Source organism: Castanea sativa, chromosome 12 (assembly GCF_040712315.1).
Source record: "Castanea sativa cultivar Marrone di Chiusa Pesio chromosome 12, ASM4071231v1".
Lineage (NCBI taxonomy): Eukaryota > Viridiplantae > Streptophyta > Magnoliopsida > Fagales > Fagaceae > Castanea > Castanea sativa.
Window position 1 is genome coordinate 8,500,297 of NC_134024.1, and position 17,093 is coordinate 8,517,389.

Genomic DNA, 17,093 nt, shown 5'->3' on the forward strand with positions numbered 1-17,093 from the left:
TTCAATTGCAACGCCTCGCGTAATGAAGTACGTCGTATCAATTGGTTCTCCCTCTCGAACAATGTAGCTGTTCTCATCGAAGGAGACCAGCTTCAGATTGTCGGATATCTTTTGCAACTTTGTTTCGTTTATATTTATAAGCGCTGGCACCAAACGTATAAAACAATTAAGATGAATTATGACAATAAATGTTACATGAAATAACTATATATTTATATAACTTAAGAATAATACTAGATATACAAATTTTTTTTACAAACTATTGATATGACGAGTGATTATTGGTAAATGAAAAAATAATGTTAATGGTCGGTCTGGATGAAAATCAATAAGAGGTTAAACATATCAGCCGTATGTAAAAATATTGTAAAATAATTTATAGTTGTTCTTATAACTTAAATAAGAGATATATTCTTCAAAATAAAAAGAGATATTTATTTACATGTAGTTGTGTTAGTGAAATTTCAAACTTAATAACTTCGGCCACTAATTAAATTCATGGGCAATAAAATTAAAAAAAAAAAAGTACTCTCTTTGTGGGTTCTAGTTAGCTCTACTGGTAAAGTCTCTGATGGTTGTATAAGAGATCTGGGATTCAATCCCTGTTTACACGAAAAACTGATTGGTGTTTTGATCTAATAATAAAGAGCTATTATTAGGAGCAGATGCCATAGGTTGAAACTCTCTTAAAAAAAAAAAAAAAAAAGTACTCTCTTCGAAAATAAATTCATACATTGCAAAAACTTGTGTTATATCCAAACAATAATTTCCCTAGCAAAATTAATATTTCCAAATAGAAATTATCCTTTCTTTTAGCTTACGATTATTAAGAGTACAACTTTTTTTCCCCTAATTTATACTAGCTCATTCATCCCAAATTTTTTGGGTCTCTATTCCATTTTGTAATGTCGTATTTCTTACTTGAAATGTCCTAAGATAAATAAATTTCTTAACATACCTTCATTTTATTTTAAAAAGTCAATACCTCTTTTATACTAAAGTCAAAGCTAGTTTTAGAAACTTGTACATTTTAATCTAAAAGATGATGCATTAAATTATGTTCTCCTAAATAATTGAATTTTGTAAACAGGCCAAAGTCCAAACAAAATGAGACATAATGAGTATATTTTATTTTTACAAACAGTCAATAAATTCCAATGTTGGGGAGAGAATACTTTGGAGAGACTTTAATAATTAAATGGTTAATATAATATATAAGAACACTAGCTTGATCCAAAAGTTTAAACTAATAAGTTTGGGCCTAACTCTTTAGTATCCAATGGGAGATGCACTACTTAAACTAACCACATCATTAACATGAGAATATTACAACATCTATAATATTTTTTAGCATTTTTTTCCTCAAGTATATATGATATTTAATTTTTGAATGTATTTAGTAGGATTTTACTCTAAGTTTATTTGAACTAAATTAATAAACAAACAAAAAAATTACTCATTTGTCACAAATTTTTTTTTTAATAATTCAATAGTTACAACAAATATTTGAAGTTTTTTTTTTTTTTTTCAACAAAGATTTGAAGCTTAGATATTATGAAGACACCAACAAATGTTAACCAGTTCTCACTATATTAAAACGTTGAAAACCTAATTAATACTTATTCCTAAATCTTACTTTAAAAATGGTAATCGATTATGTTAAATAACTGATTGTCCTAAAAATTTAAACTATTGAAAAATAGTAAATTTAATTATTTAATGACATAATTCTAACAATCTCCTTAACGTGCGAGCTCAAACTATCTTTTAATAGGCGAGACTCTATAAGTGATAATCAAACTCAACACTTTATGCTCTAATACCATATATGTTAAATTACAGGTTATTCCAAAAGTTTAAACTATTGAAAAATGATAAATTTAATCATTCATCCATGTAACTTTATTTTTAATAGAATATAAAGACACGTGGCTGCCTGTGTGATAATAGAACCATTAATTTTTTAAACCATACTCTTTTTTTTATGAATTAATTATGTACCATTCTTATTTATTTAGAAAATATATAGGGCCAGAGGAACTCACTTTCCTTAGCATCACTAAGCTGCAGAGATGGCGCTTTATATTGTCTTTAAGGTCTTCAGGAAGAATGAGGAACAGGTTCTTCTCATTAACATTTATGTCTTCATCTTCGAATTTTTCATCAACGAATTCGTCAATTTTTTTCTTCATGTCGTCAGGGAACTGGTATTCTTGGATCCATTTTTCTATATCATCTTTTGCTTTAATTTTTTTTATTCTGTTTTTGAGTTTCCAATTTCGATCTTCTGCGTTCCTCCTCCTCATTCCCGGTGTCCACTTCTGAGCTTTGAGTTGACGACCTCATATAAGTCTGTTCCAATTCCACCAATAAGTTTAATTCCTTAATCTTACAATTTCTGGCATATAATAAATTTATATACATATTCGTTGCCAGAAAATTAAAACTAAAAATTGTAGAGTGAAATGCTCTTTTATCATTTTAATGGAAAAAATAGAAACTGAGATATGATCTCACGAACTAAGTAAATATATGTTTCCATTGGCTGTTCAACGCATTAAATTGGATCTGTTATTTTAACAAAAGCATGATCAACAAAAGAAGGGTACCGAGATTAGTCAATAAAAAATGAAGAGTGAAACAAAACAACGGAAAAATAGTACTCAATTTTATAAGAGGTTGATGAGGCAGGTTCGGCCAATATTGCACTAAATAGCTTAAAGAAAGTAATGTTCTTCTCTTTTTCACTTCTTTTTTTTTTTCTGTTAATTATTCTTTCACGCTTCTGGATTTGAAATGTTTCACACAATATTCATATTGTCCATAATTTACATATTATGTGAAAAAATGTGAATATGATATTAAAGAGTGTAGAAATTATTGGATATGAAACAATCAGAACTATTTTTTTTCTTAACCTTTCAAAGAGTGCATGGCTGGCAATAAATTTTTTTAAGTTGAATTTTATAGTCTAAAAGTTTCATATAATCATGGGTGAGTAATCCCATGCACCTCCCAATTCAGCTAACAATCGACGACACCACACCACCACCACCCAGTTGCAGCTCTATATGTAAGTGAGGATGTTATGTTCATATAAAAACCCTAACTTGCACCAAAAAATTATATTGAACACCTTGACTTTAGAATCCAAAAAATTTTGGTTAAAAAAATAATCCTAGCTCTAAATTAACATAATCTTAACCCCTTAAAAAAAAAAAAAAAAACAAAAGCCTAAATAACAATAAAAACTAGAAAAATTTTGTGGACAATAAAATCTCACTCATTTTCACATCATTGTTTTTAATTGGGGTAAGTCCTAGTCTAATATTTTTGATAGGCCAAAAATGTATTGACGCATTTGGTAAATTAATTATCCAAGTTAATTAATTAAATCAATTTAACATGCAATAGCGTGGTAGCACAAACAAATCACCAATTAAACTAAATGCAACGAAAAATAAATTTGACACGATGATTTGTTTACGAATGGGGAAAACCTCTGAAGCAAAACCCCACCAGGTGAATTTAAGATCACCACTCTCGAGATTTAGGAGTAAGTTTGGGTCAGGTCAGGTTGGGTTTACTGTGACCCAAAACCCGACCTAACTCGAAAAACAGGTCTGTAATCGGGTTGGTTTTTTGGGTCTCGAGTTGGACTTCTTCTTTTTTTTCTTTTAACATGGCGAAATGTTTGTATGCCTTACAGTCTCAACCTCCACCAAAACAAAGACATGCATGTATAGAAAGTTACTATAGACCTTCTCAGCCTCCACAGATCAAATAATGCAAATTTATCAACTGGGTCCTTGAAAAATTGAGCTGATCTTTGTTGGGTAAGTGACTCTCAGCTGATCAGATTGTTAAAAAACTTTCCTTTGATGTGACCATATTGGTCCAATGAAAACAAAAATGAGACTAACCCTTTATTTTGCTTGAGCAAATGCTTATATAGACAAGCTCCACAAGTCACCAAGCAATAAAATAAAGAATAGAAGCTAACCAATCAGTCAAACTAGTTGGCGTGCCAGAGAGAGAGTACCAAAGTATATAAGTTGACAATCATCCAATATTGTCAAAAAAATCAATAATAAAACAGTCTAAATTCATCAACCCAAATCATCCAATATTGCCAAGAAAATCAATAATAAAAACCTGGATTCTAAGAAGCAAAAGTAAAAACCAAACCATTATAAAGTATATAAGTTATGGCTCCATCCACAAGCACAAAACCCCAAATCATTACAAAATATATAAGTTTTTGCATTAGCAGATTTATTTAATAAGATTTCTTTATAATAGTCCAGCAAATCAAGCAAGAATTACCCTTTGTCCTTCTCCAAAAAACAATAATCCACATGTCACAACCTTCTGCTTAGGACCCACTTCTTTTACCTTCAAAACTGCAACGGTAGCTGAAAATCAGTATGATATATTTAGCAAGATGTCAACCACATGCTGATTTTGATAAAACACTAATTCAAAAAAGGATAAAAAAGACATAAATCATTAAACAATGCATTCACAAAAGAAAAACATAGAGATATATATGTATAAAAGCGTAATCATTTGTTTATAGTTCTATTAGAGCAATAGCATCTATTACAACCAAAGAAAAAAAATACCCAAAAAAAAAAAATCCAAGAAAATCACATTTGCAATCCACACAACAATTTCATAAACAAATTACAGAAACATCAAACCTTAAAACCAAGGTATTGCATGTAGTAATATTTTGTGTATTGTGTATTGTGGAGAATTTGGCAAAGACAGAAACAATAGAACTTTTGATGCACAAATCAGATTCTTAAGCAATCTATTTTAAGATCTTTGTATGATTGGATGACTACCTTGAATAGTATCACTGCATCATCTTATCTAGAGTTCTTAGATCTTTTCTATCTCAGATTGTGATTACTTAGAAGTGGTTCAAAACATAGAACTCCATGAAACCACAAGGCTCAAATTTATAATTTAGGTATCGAAATCTATTAGAGTATACTTTTGAAAAATTCACATATAGCAACCAATAGCTTATAAATACAGCAAAAGAAACACGATTATAACACACTAAACTAACAAAACATAAAGCAAACTACAACAACAGGTGAATTATAAAAATTCCATTTAATCAATAAAGCCTAATAAAATTGGCAAAACAAATAAAAACTTAATCTTAATGTAAAATGTAAGAGTAAGTAAGACTATCTGAGGACCTACAAGTTCTTCCTTCCTACCAAAAGAAACTTTTTGCTCTATTGCTCTCTAACCTCTTCTCTCAGGGATAATACTAAGACAAATGGTGGAAATCAATATGTCAATTTTCCACAAACTTAGAACAGGAGGCCAATAATATTTGTCAAACAATAACTGACAAGTGAACCCGCATGAAAAAATGGCAATTTTTCAAAACTAATGCTAACCCAAATAGGAAAAAGTTCACCTTTTTATGCAGAAATAGAAAAGTGAAACAAAAGGACAAGTGAAGTGGCCATAAAGCTAAAGAGGGAGACAATGTTCAAAAGAGGAATGAAAACCCAGATGACCATTTCTTGAAATGGATAAGTGTGGATAGTCGGCAAAATTAAAGGGTCCAAATCCAATACTGTGTATAATGAGTGAAGAGAGAGTAAACCCAGAAAGCAAAAATATAAAAATTGAAACTTGAAGGCACTCATATTGAACTCATCCATAAGTGCATAAACCTATTATTGAATATTGCTCATGTAATAGAATCTAAAACCAAAAATCAAAAATACATTCAGCAGACAAAAAATCAAAAGGAAACCCATGTAACAGAATCTAAAACCATATCACAAAACGAGAGGATGACTTACACAGAGATAAAGGAGGCAAAAAGCTGAGGGAGGTGAAGAGAAAACAACAAAGAGTAGGGTTTTTTTATAACAAAAAAAAATCGGGTTGAAGTAGTATATTTATATGACTCGATGCTAACCCGAACCTGAAAATAACCCAAAATTAAGGTTCGAAACCCGACCCAAATATTCTCAGACCCGCCTAAAACCGATTGGGTCAGGTTGGGTTTTTAGGTGGGCCGGGTCCCTTGCTCAGTCCTACCGAGAATCCACTGTTATAAAAACAAGCTGTTACAAGTAAAAGGAATTTCAGTACCTAATACCAACCTACAATTGAACCCTTACCCCAATACCTAATTGGACTTGTAATGTAGCGGCAATCTTTCCTTTCAATGCACAAATCCTAGTACGTGACTAACTAATGATGCATGGATCTCAGTATGTGACTAACACACCAACTTGAGAAAGATGTTGGCTGCAAAGTTCTTCAATTTATCAACATGAAGATCAAGAAGCTCCTTGGTCACAAAACCCTTGGTGTAAAGACGAAGTAGTTTCTAGAGGGAAAAATGAACTAAGGCAATTTCTATCTCCGGTTACAATATGCGTGTAACAACCAGTGCCACAACCCCAAAACGGCCCTTAAAATAATCTTTATATATATCTAGGGTTGTGAGAAAAGAAACCCTACACAAATACTCAAGGATATGCGTGTATCAGATTTGGAAATTCTGATTTTGTAATTCTTAATAGATACAGCTTCTGTCGAGCTTCAGCATTAATCCTCGATAAATAGGCTTCTATCAAGACATTTATCGAGTTTTAATGAACAACACTCCTTCACTTGTTTCTTGGACAGATTTGCATGACTTTAACACTTGACTTGAACAACATGTTTCTTGAAGTCTTAAACCATCCTAAATCTACTCAATTACAAGTAAAGTGTGTTTTGTCAAAAGATTAGCCAATTACATCAAATATGTACCTAATAATTTTATTATTTTATTTTGAATTATAAGGGACTGACAAATCAACTGTTGTGAAAATGTTGTGGCAATTCATTGTATCCCTAATACAATTTAAAAATAAAAATAATAAAAAATAAAAAAAGACAAGGAGAGACAAGAATTGGGTATTTACCTTCAAATTTTCAAGGAAATATAAAAATAGCAACAAGCCAAAGATTAAAATAAAAATTGCAAAGCAACTTTCCCAGACATAGTGACTTGTTTGGAGGCCCTAACTAAAAGAACTGCAAAAGTGGCACAATATATACTAATCTTAGAGTTTTAGTAACTAGAATGCACATAAAGTAAGAATCTACAAAGTACAAGCTCAAGGGAAATAATAAGTTAAGACAAAGATATATATCTACTTGGGAAATATAGCAAGAAAGACCTTAAGGGTCCGTTTAGTTGAGAGAATGGAAAAATAAGAGGATAGAAAATAGAGAGAGGATGGAAAAGTGGGAGGATAGAAAAGTTTTTAGTTTTCCTCATTTGTGTTTGGTTGAGAAGGTGGAAAAGTGGAGGGATGGAAAACTTTTTGGTTTGGTTGAAAATAAAATTTGTATAAATTTACCATCATGTCCCTCTTAAATAAAACAAAAAGTATTACATTATACTTTTTTTTTAAAATTGTGTATAAATGAAAGTTAACATTTCAAAAAATAGCATAAGAAATCATCCAAAAGCGTTTTCTTAAAAAAAATTAAAATAAAAAAGAAAGAAAAGAAGAAGAACCCACCATGTCCTAAAAAACCAAAGAAAAAAAAAACAAAAACAAAAAGCTAGCATTACCAGAGAAAGGAAAAGTCAAAAGAAAAAGAAAGAAAGAAAGAGGAGAACGTGGAGACGTACTGTGTGTAAAGATAAGGGTATTTGTGTAATTTACTACCCACATCATCTTTTCTCCTTAGTTTTCCTCCCAAATTGGGAGGACAAAATTTTGTGGGCCTAGAAGGAAAATTTTCCACACCATTTTCTTTTCCTCTTGTTTTCTCTCTTGAATGAAATAAGGGAAAATTCAATTTTCCACACTATTTTCCTCTCTTTCTTTTCCATCTTCCTTGTTTTCACCCTAACCAAACGGGGCCTAAGTGATTGTTTGGATCCGCGTTTTCCACTGCGTCTGTGCGTTTGCGTTTATAATTTGCTGGGACCCACGCTGTACAGTAGACATAAAAATGCGGAGGAAACGCAAGAAATCAAGGAGCTAAAACGCAAGCTCAATGCACTGTTTCATTAAACAAAAACGTGTTTTGAGGTACTGTTCATGGACATGTTAGCTAGCAAAATTAGGAAAATTGTGAAAGAGCTGAAACGCGTCTGAGACGCACCGTTTCATTAATCCAAGGCGTGCGTGTACTGTTCATGGGGTGTCCATGTAGCACTCAACCATCTGTGATGAAAACGGTGCATTCTCCTGTTCATTGCACAAGCACAGCTTCCAGCTGATCAAAACGATGCGCAGAAGCTTCAATGGATCTTTTCATTCTCTTCTTCAGCTTTCTTTTTTTCTCTCAACTACCGTGGCAGAATGTCTTCAAAGCTCTTCAATGCTCCGTCCGAATCCTCTTCAATGAATTGCACCTACCCACCAACCACAAAACCATCAAAACAGAGCACACACCAAACAAAAAAACACATTACGCAGAATTCTCTGAAAAGATCCCCTCTGTTCTTCCTTCGGTCGAGCTCACCTTCTCTCCGCTTGGGACATCGTTGCCGCCACTATAGGTCTCTACATTCACGGGTAAGTTGTGTCAAACTTTTCATGCTCTCTGATCTGTTGGTGTGGTTATATTGTGATCCATGAGACTTCATCAATCTGTGGTTTTTTTGTGTTCAAAGTTTCTGTGTGGTGTTTGTGTTCAACGTTTGTGTGTGGTTCTTTTGTGTTTTCCATGACACTAGTATGTGGGTTTCTTGATCCTTTGTGTAATACCATTGTTTCTCTTCCTACCTTTATTGTATTTGGATATATGTGAGTTTACTTTGCATTTTTCATGTGGGCATGCCTAAATGATTATATGATATGCACACAAACTGTTTGTTGAAATGCCTCAATGAGTATAGAAGGATGTTGTAGCAAAAATGGTTAAGGAGAAATCGAAGGACGGTGATAGTAATGATCTGAGAGCTGACTGGAAAGACCCTAAGGAACTACAAGCTTTTTGTGAGTTTTGTGCTGTTCAAGTCCTAGACGGCAACAGGAAAGGAGGATTTCTGACCAAAACTGGGGTTGACAATGTGATTGAGCAGTTGGGTGCCATGGGAAAAGTGGTGACTTTCTTGCAAATTAAAAACAAATTGGATCATCTGAAAAAATGGTGGAGGCTATTTAATGACATTTTTGACAATGACACTGGGTTGGGTTATGATGCTGACACTGAGATGCTTGAGGCAAGTGATAAGTGATGGACCTGAAAGATTGCGGTTAGTTCACTTTACATGATTGTGAAAAACTTTACTGTCTACAACTATATTATTGTGTTCTAACTACTGGTTCTCCACATGTAGGCATGTCTCAATGCAAAAACCTTCAAAAAGAAAGGTTTGCCGAATCGTGACTTGATGAACATCATGTTTGGAGGCACGGTTGCAACGGAAAAAAATGCATTATGCGCAAGTGGTCAAATCCCAAAAGAAACCACCAAAGGGTCTAGGGACTCCGCTGATAGCACAGAATTTGTTGACCCCCAATGTGAACCCTTTGTGAATGTTGACGCAATGGAGGTTGACGGTCCATCATTGTCAAGGGCAGGACCGACAGTGACTAAGGGGAAAGGCTTGGCAACCAGTGTCCACCTTTTCAAGCCAATTTGCAATAAATTTAAATAAATAAAAGAGTTGTGCTAGAGATGTCTATCTCTTTGAAGAGCATCTTAGAGGTTTTTGTTGAAAGTAGAAGTGTAAGTAGCCGTACACCATTTGCTTCCACAACGACTACTCAGGTTAAAGCAATTCTGGACATGGTCTTGAGTCTTCCTAGGGTGCACTCAGGTCATTACCTTCATCTATTCAGCACCCTCTACTTCATGGAAAAAGTGCAAGGTAGGCACATGTTTGCAGCACTTTGCGACGACAAGGACGTCTAGCTGAAGTGGCTAGAAAATGAGTACCAAAGGCACCCTCAATTTCATTTTCAGTGAAGGAAAGGGGATTGTCTTAATAGGATTGGTGTAGTAAAGTGCAAATTCAGTGTTGTACCCTAAGTATGTTATAGTATGACAAGGAAACAAAAAATCAAGATGGATCACTTGCATATCATGGTCCATGGACTTTAACCCTAATGGACCTCCAACCCCTATATGTGGGACTCGTAAAAGCCGAAAATCATATCCAAAATGCCATTGACTAATCCTGGAGATCACATTCCCCATTCTAATCACACATTGAAATAAAATAAATATGTAATGGATGATTCATCAGCAAAAATCCCAACCGATGATAAGGAATAATTTGTTTTTTCAAATATTAAAATTTATCTAAGAAATAAATATTAGATTTTAGTTTAAAGATTTTTTTTTTACTATTTTATTGCAAATGAATATTTTTTTCATTTGTTAAGGCAAGAATGATATCTTATTTTTTGCTATAGTAGGGGAAGAGTGATATCATTTGTTTAGTGTCTTGTAACATTTATCACTAATATCATTTTTTTAGTGTCTTGTAACATTAATCACTAATCCCAATATTCATATTCCTGCAAAGTGCATCTACACTAGGACTGAGACACGAGATATATAATTTATAGTTTGACGCACAAAAAGCAAATTTCCATTCCCTTGGAGGAATTGTGTATTATCACTTTGAGAAAAACAAAGATATATACTGCAATGAAATGGTGGGTACGTAAGGCTAATAAGGCAACCAAATAATGTTAACTAAATAAGTGAATTAAATGTTATTGAAACTACAATCATTGAAACTATACAAGCACACTGTTTTATTTCATGAATGAAAATATTCATTCACCAGACTATTAGTACAACAAGCATCTTAATTTTAGAACAAAACCAGGACCATAACTTTAATACAAGAAGCAGAGCTGCAACATCAAAACACTACTAAAGACAGAAAACGAAATGTTCCACAAATTACATAACACTCTAAAAACTATAAATGCATTCTTAACAGATCATGTTCCTTCCGATCTAATCCTCCTTTTCAGATAGCAGTTTTGATGAACCCTTTTTCAATGCAGCATCTTTGATGAGTTGCAGTGATTCCTCTAGATCATCAAGTAGCCGATGGAGATCGGGAACCACATTCGGGTCAGCTGCTAGAATAATGGTCATCTTATCAGCATAACTTTGGCAATGGATTGTTATTGCCTGCAAAAGAAATCACAAAAAAAAAAATGTTAAGGAACTAGAAAGAGAGATGAAGAGCAAAAAATCAGTAAAATGTTCTATGTCATCATGGTGAGGATGAAATATGTGAACGTGAAAAACCTGTTCTATGTCAAGTGGTGCAAAACATGCTTATTGAATTGGTTAATACTGAAAATTATTAGAGTTATTGGACTACTTACATGAGGGAACCCATAAATACTAGGAGCAAGAAAAGCTATTGAATGGCCAAAGAAGTTAATTTCTTCTTGCGGACCACACACGTTTGAAAAGGCCACTGTAGTATTTGTAAAAACTGTTTATGTCAGAGCAGCGGCTGCCTGTCAACAATGTAAATAGAATTTTACTCAAGCAAGAATTCAGCATCTTATAAATTGTACCTTCAATAAAGACAATACTTTTGATTAACATAAAACGTTACAATTTACTTATCTATATCTATGCTAAATTGTAAACTTCTTTACATAATAAGTGCATAGCCTAGTCAAAGCAAAGAACTTAATTACGATAAAAATTTGTTCTCACGTAAATTTTAAATTAAGCAAAACTAAATGAGTTTCACTTAATTTTTAAAAGGTCAAGGTTAAGCACGTCCAAGTAAACACTAGCTATGAAAAAAGTGAAATTGTTACTCAATAGCGTATATGCAACATCCATTATTTCATATGTAATGTCTGCACTTTAAAAAGTGAAATAATTGATGTGTACCAATGATGTACAGTATTAAAATCCGTATGAATCACACTAGAGCTTGAGTTTTATAGAGTTTGGGAATTGACTTCTTCCTTTAAATTTCTAGGCAAAAGATTGAAAAACCCATAAATTAAAATGCAAAATTAAAAGAAATTATGTTTATTTGATCAAAATAACTTAATATTAAAAATAAAATTCGTCAGTTTTTTACACAGTATAATCGATTTTTTTTTTCTTTTACACCAAACCAGAATTTTTTTTTTTTTGGGTAAATCCAAACCAAATTTTGTATGGTCAACTTATAAATCAAATAACCATGTCACATTGTCACCAACACCATTCTCTTTGTAGGTCTCCAACTTTCAACTTCAACTACAACCACTCAATTTAATATAAATGGTAAATTATAAAAGTAGAATGCATGACAGCTAAAAATAATGAGAGGAGACCTTGACTGTTGACTTTAGTTTTTAAAAAAGTCCATAAATCATAACTTGTACTTAAAAAAATTTTTGAAGACAAAATTACATAAACATCTCAAATTTATTTTTTCCAAATGTTGGGAAATTTAGACCTCAGTTGATAAAATTAATAAATTTTAAATTCTAATTGTTAATTAGATTTATTATGAATAAACATTGGTAAACAAACAAATATCAATATCAAGTTAATATCATGCACAACGAAAAATTAAATAAGACAAGATATGATGACCCAGGTAAACCAATGAAACAAACTAGTTTTACAGTAAAAAACCTGAGGAAAACCTTTCTGAAAAGCAATTCACTATAGTAAAGAGAAGTTTCGGATCTAGTACAAAATCCTTGTCCCTAAACTCTACAATCCCCGTAGATGAACTTACAGCAGAAACCTTCTATCGCTTCAGAACCTATTAACTCTTCAATATATGAATGACACTCTTTTGCACAGATCCCAGTATGTGACTAACAAATGATGCACGGCTCCCAGTACGTAACTAACACACCAACTTGAAGAAGATTGTTGGCTGCAAAGTTTTTTACTTCATCAACAATGAAGATCAAGAAACACTTGGTTACAAAATCCTAAGGTGCAAAGACGCAGTAGCTTTTTACAGAGAGAATAAGGCATCAGTCACCTTTTGCATGTGTTCTCCTTGTAGTCTCTTATGTGACGGCCTTTAAAATAAGCCTTATATATGTCTAGGGTTGTGAGAAACCCTACACATACATGTCAGTATAAGCCAAAAATCATATCTGAAAATTCTGATTTCTGTTGACACCCCATTTTGTAACCCGCATTTAATTTCACCTGAAGGGTAAAAGGGTAATTTCGCCTTGGAAATATGCATCTTGATTCTAGTCATTAGATCTTTAATCTCATTTCACCAAAATGATCTTGATGTTGTAACGATCAAATCAATTGGTCATAACCCCTAATCGGACCACCAGATTGAAAGTTATCATCAAATCAAGTTTCAATGACTAAGATGCATTATCACAAATTGAGCCCGACCATATGTGATTATGAACAATTTCAATTGGTTATATGTATAATCAATTTGAGATCAATGATGTGTCATAATTTGAATGATTGGGACTACATTTTATGGTAGGGTTGCATACACCTAATTAATTAGATAGTTAAATATTAATTATTCAATGAGTAATTGGTGCAATTATCTTTTAATTAGAGTAAATTTGGAAACAATGAAGTTTGAAATGAGAGTGATTGGAGCCATTTAATGTTAATTGGGAACTGATTTGGGACCTATTAATGTTAATTGTGCTGAAATCATTTTCTACCAAATGACCTCTGCTCACTATTTCATTGATATCTCTAAGAATATTTTGAATCTGTGAATGGGGTTAATTTTCCCAGAAATTAGACATCCGGGGCTTCAATTTGAGCACAAGAACAAGACAATTCGATCAGAATTGAGTCAGATATGATTTTTTGAAGTTGGCTCTTAGCTTGTTACAGCAACTACAGGAAAACCGAATTTTGGCTTGCTCCCCACTCACACCAATCTCTAATTTAATGCTCCAGATTTCCCCCAATGTTGAAATAAGGTCTAGGTTCATGATTCTTTGTCAACCCTCATTAATGGCCTTCCATTCATATTTCCTCCACCACTACTATATAAACTCCCCATCTCCTTCATTCTAAGACACAAAAACTCCCTCTCTTTTCCTCTCTTGAATTCTAGGAAGTTGAGTAGTCTTGTCATATCTTGGTCTTCTTGAGACTCAAGGTATTGAATAAGACTCACTCTTCCTCTCTTAACTCTTCTTTTCCTCTACCCTTAGGACCTCCCTCAAGAGTCTCCTCATCCATCATATGGATCTTGTATGAAGGTATAATCCCTTTCCCTAATTGTTTTTTTTTTTTTTTGTTGCCATGATGAGAGTTTAAAATTAAATCATGATAATAATCATTTAAATTCCTTTGAATATGTTTGAATGTTCTTAATTGTTCTTATATGTTCTTCACATGTCATTAGTTTTTTTATCACATGTTCACGCATAAACACTAGTTTTGATCTTAAATACACATCAAAAATATGAAAAACATGTTTGTTTCATAATTCTTCAAATCCTTGAATCTAGGATATCACCATACACACACATTCACTAGAATTTATTTTTCAATCCAAATGCAATGCTTAATAAATTGAATTAGGGTTCATCACATGCACACACATTAAATTCGACATGCAAATTGATTGACATATTAGATGATATGATATGAATGTTAGCCACCATAGTCTAGAAGACCGGTTTCACCAGGCAAGGTGGATGCCTAACACCTTCCCACCTTGTAACATAGCCTCCGAACTTAAATCAAGGGTTAGTAGATCGAATGCTTATCCATGTAATTTTCAATTTTTAGATTATAACTAGGAAACATAGCCATGTACTTTATCTTAGATTGTATCTAGGACCAAAGCCATGTAATTTTCCTATGGTCAATGTAAATTCAATTGAAAATTAATAAAATAAGGAATTTTTCAATTTTGGTTTTCTTATTTTTCTAATAATTAAATAAGTAGCGACTCCATTGTAAAACCCTTAATCTAAAGGGGAAAATATAACTAGTCGAATCTCCATTTTGAGAGGCAATAACACGACTCTACCCATTCACGTGGGCTTGGCCCAACACTCTACAAAAACGGGCCAAAGGCGCGGTCTCTCACAATTTAGTAATTCTCGATAGATAGCTATCTGTTAATTGCTGTTAAGACCTCGATAGATAGTTATCTGTTAAGAGCTGGTGAGACTCATTAAACCTTGATAGATAGCTATTTGTCGGCAGTTGTTGAGCTATCTGTTCAGCTTTAATTAACAATTTCTCTTCACTTGTTTCTTGGTCCAATCTTCATGGTTTTAATACTAGACTTGAACATGTTTCTTGAAGTACTAAACCCATCCTAAATCTACCCAATTACAAGTAAAGTATGTTTTGTCAAAAGATTAGTCAATTACATAAAATATATCCTTAACAATCTCCCATTTTAGCAATCAATGACAAAACTACAACAAACAAATGAACATATGGGAGAAATCATAAATCACTCAACTCATACTCACTTGTTGAATACAATAAAATCTATCCTAACACAAACTCTTGAAAAAATTTGCAAGAAGAAAGTTCATGGCAAGGAAGACTTTGACAACTTGTTTTTTTGAAACACTTTAAACAAAACTCATCAAGGCATCTTAGTGTGAGACAGAAATAAAAGATTACATACAAATAAAGAAACATGTATATAAAGAGAGAAAAGAAATAACACATTAGAGGTAGGTGAAGAAAATATAAATCATCACACACACACACACACACACACACACACACACATATATATATATATATATATCAAAGATAAGTACAATGTATGTAAACATGGTCACAAAACTAGTGTACAAGAACAAGGAGGTAAACACTCCTCCTAATAAGATGAAACACAACTCCCCCTTACAAGGGCATGTATTTCTCCCCCTAACATGTAGAATCTTAAAAAGAAACCACATATTCTCTACAATTTCTCCCCCTTTTTGTCATGATTGACAAAGGGTACAAGAAACTAGAAAGTTTCACCCGAGAAATATAAAGATGATCAAGGGGGTACAAAGAATCGATATAAATGCATGAATGTGATGAAACAAGATGCCATGGATGACAAGATAAAAGAAAAATGCAAAACATGTGAAAAACAATACATGCAAGAGGATTTTAACAGATCAAGAAGTTGTCAAGCAACTATCAAGCAGAAGCCAACCTTGATGGATTGACCAACTATCGAGCATCTATCAAGTAGACAAAAAGTTTCTCGATGGATCGAGAATTTGTTGAGAAGTTATCGAAAATGCGATAACAAGAAGCTGAAGAGGTCGATAGATAGTCTAGCTGTCAAGAGGTGTTCAACAACTGTCGAGATTGCTTAAAAACAGTTTTTCAAGTAGAGAAAAACACAAATTTGAATGCAATCAAACATGCTACACAAATAAGAATCCAAACAACATATTAAGCTCTCAAAATTATCTCTCAACAAGAAAAAATGATAAGCACATAGATCCAAAACACACACACACTAAACACGTCTAACCAATTTTATATTTCAAAAACAAGTTAAGACAATTTAGTGAGCATACATTAACACATGTAAACCTTGTGATGGCCAAATCACATTGTACCTGCACATGTATCAAAAGTAGTAAAGAATATTGCGTGTTGTGTGTGGAAAATATCACAATATTGCATAGGTGTCTCTATGTTATGACAATTTGAAATATGAGTAAATCAATTTAACTCACACACGATCATAACTGCTTGATGGAGACTATTACATTTGAGGTACATCCTATAACTTCTACATCTCCTAGAATACACGCTTGCAATCATGTTTTAAAGAATTTTGTTTTTTTTGCTTTAATTTTTCTTTGCATATTTTTCTTTTATTAAGCATATCATGCATGGCCATACAAGAGAGAGAAAAGAAATACCCAATGATGGTAAGTTTTTTGACATTGCACTTTTGCTATGCCGAAGCATACTGATGTCATTTCATGATTAGCGAACAACAATGGTGAGATAGTTATTTATGCCTTTCTTTTAGGATTTTTAAATCATTTCCTTCAAAAAGAGTGATACGAGTGTTAAGTACAAGAGATAACTTAATTTTACTTATCAGAAACACGAGCCAGAAAGCTCACTTACTTAGTTGTGCGTAGAGATGCTCATCTAAGCTA

General features: G+C 32.8%; 1 pseudogene; it reads left to right on the forward strand.

Moving 5' to 3' along the window:
- The first annotated feature begins 8,354 nt into the window (after nucleotides 1-8,354).
- Nucleotides 8,355-9,969, forward strand: LOC142619197 (uncharacterized; annotated as a pseudogene).
- Nucleotides 9,970-17,093: the final 7,124 nt, after the last annotated feature.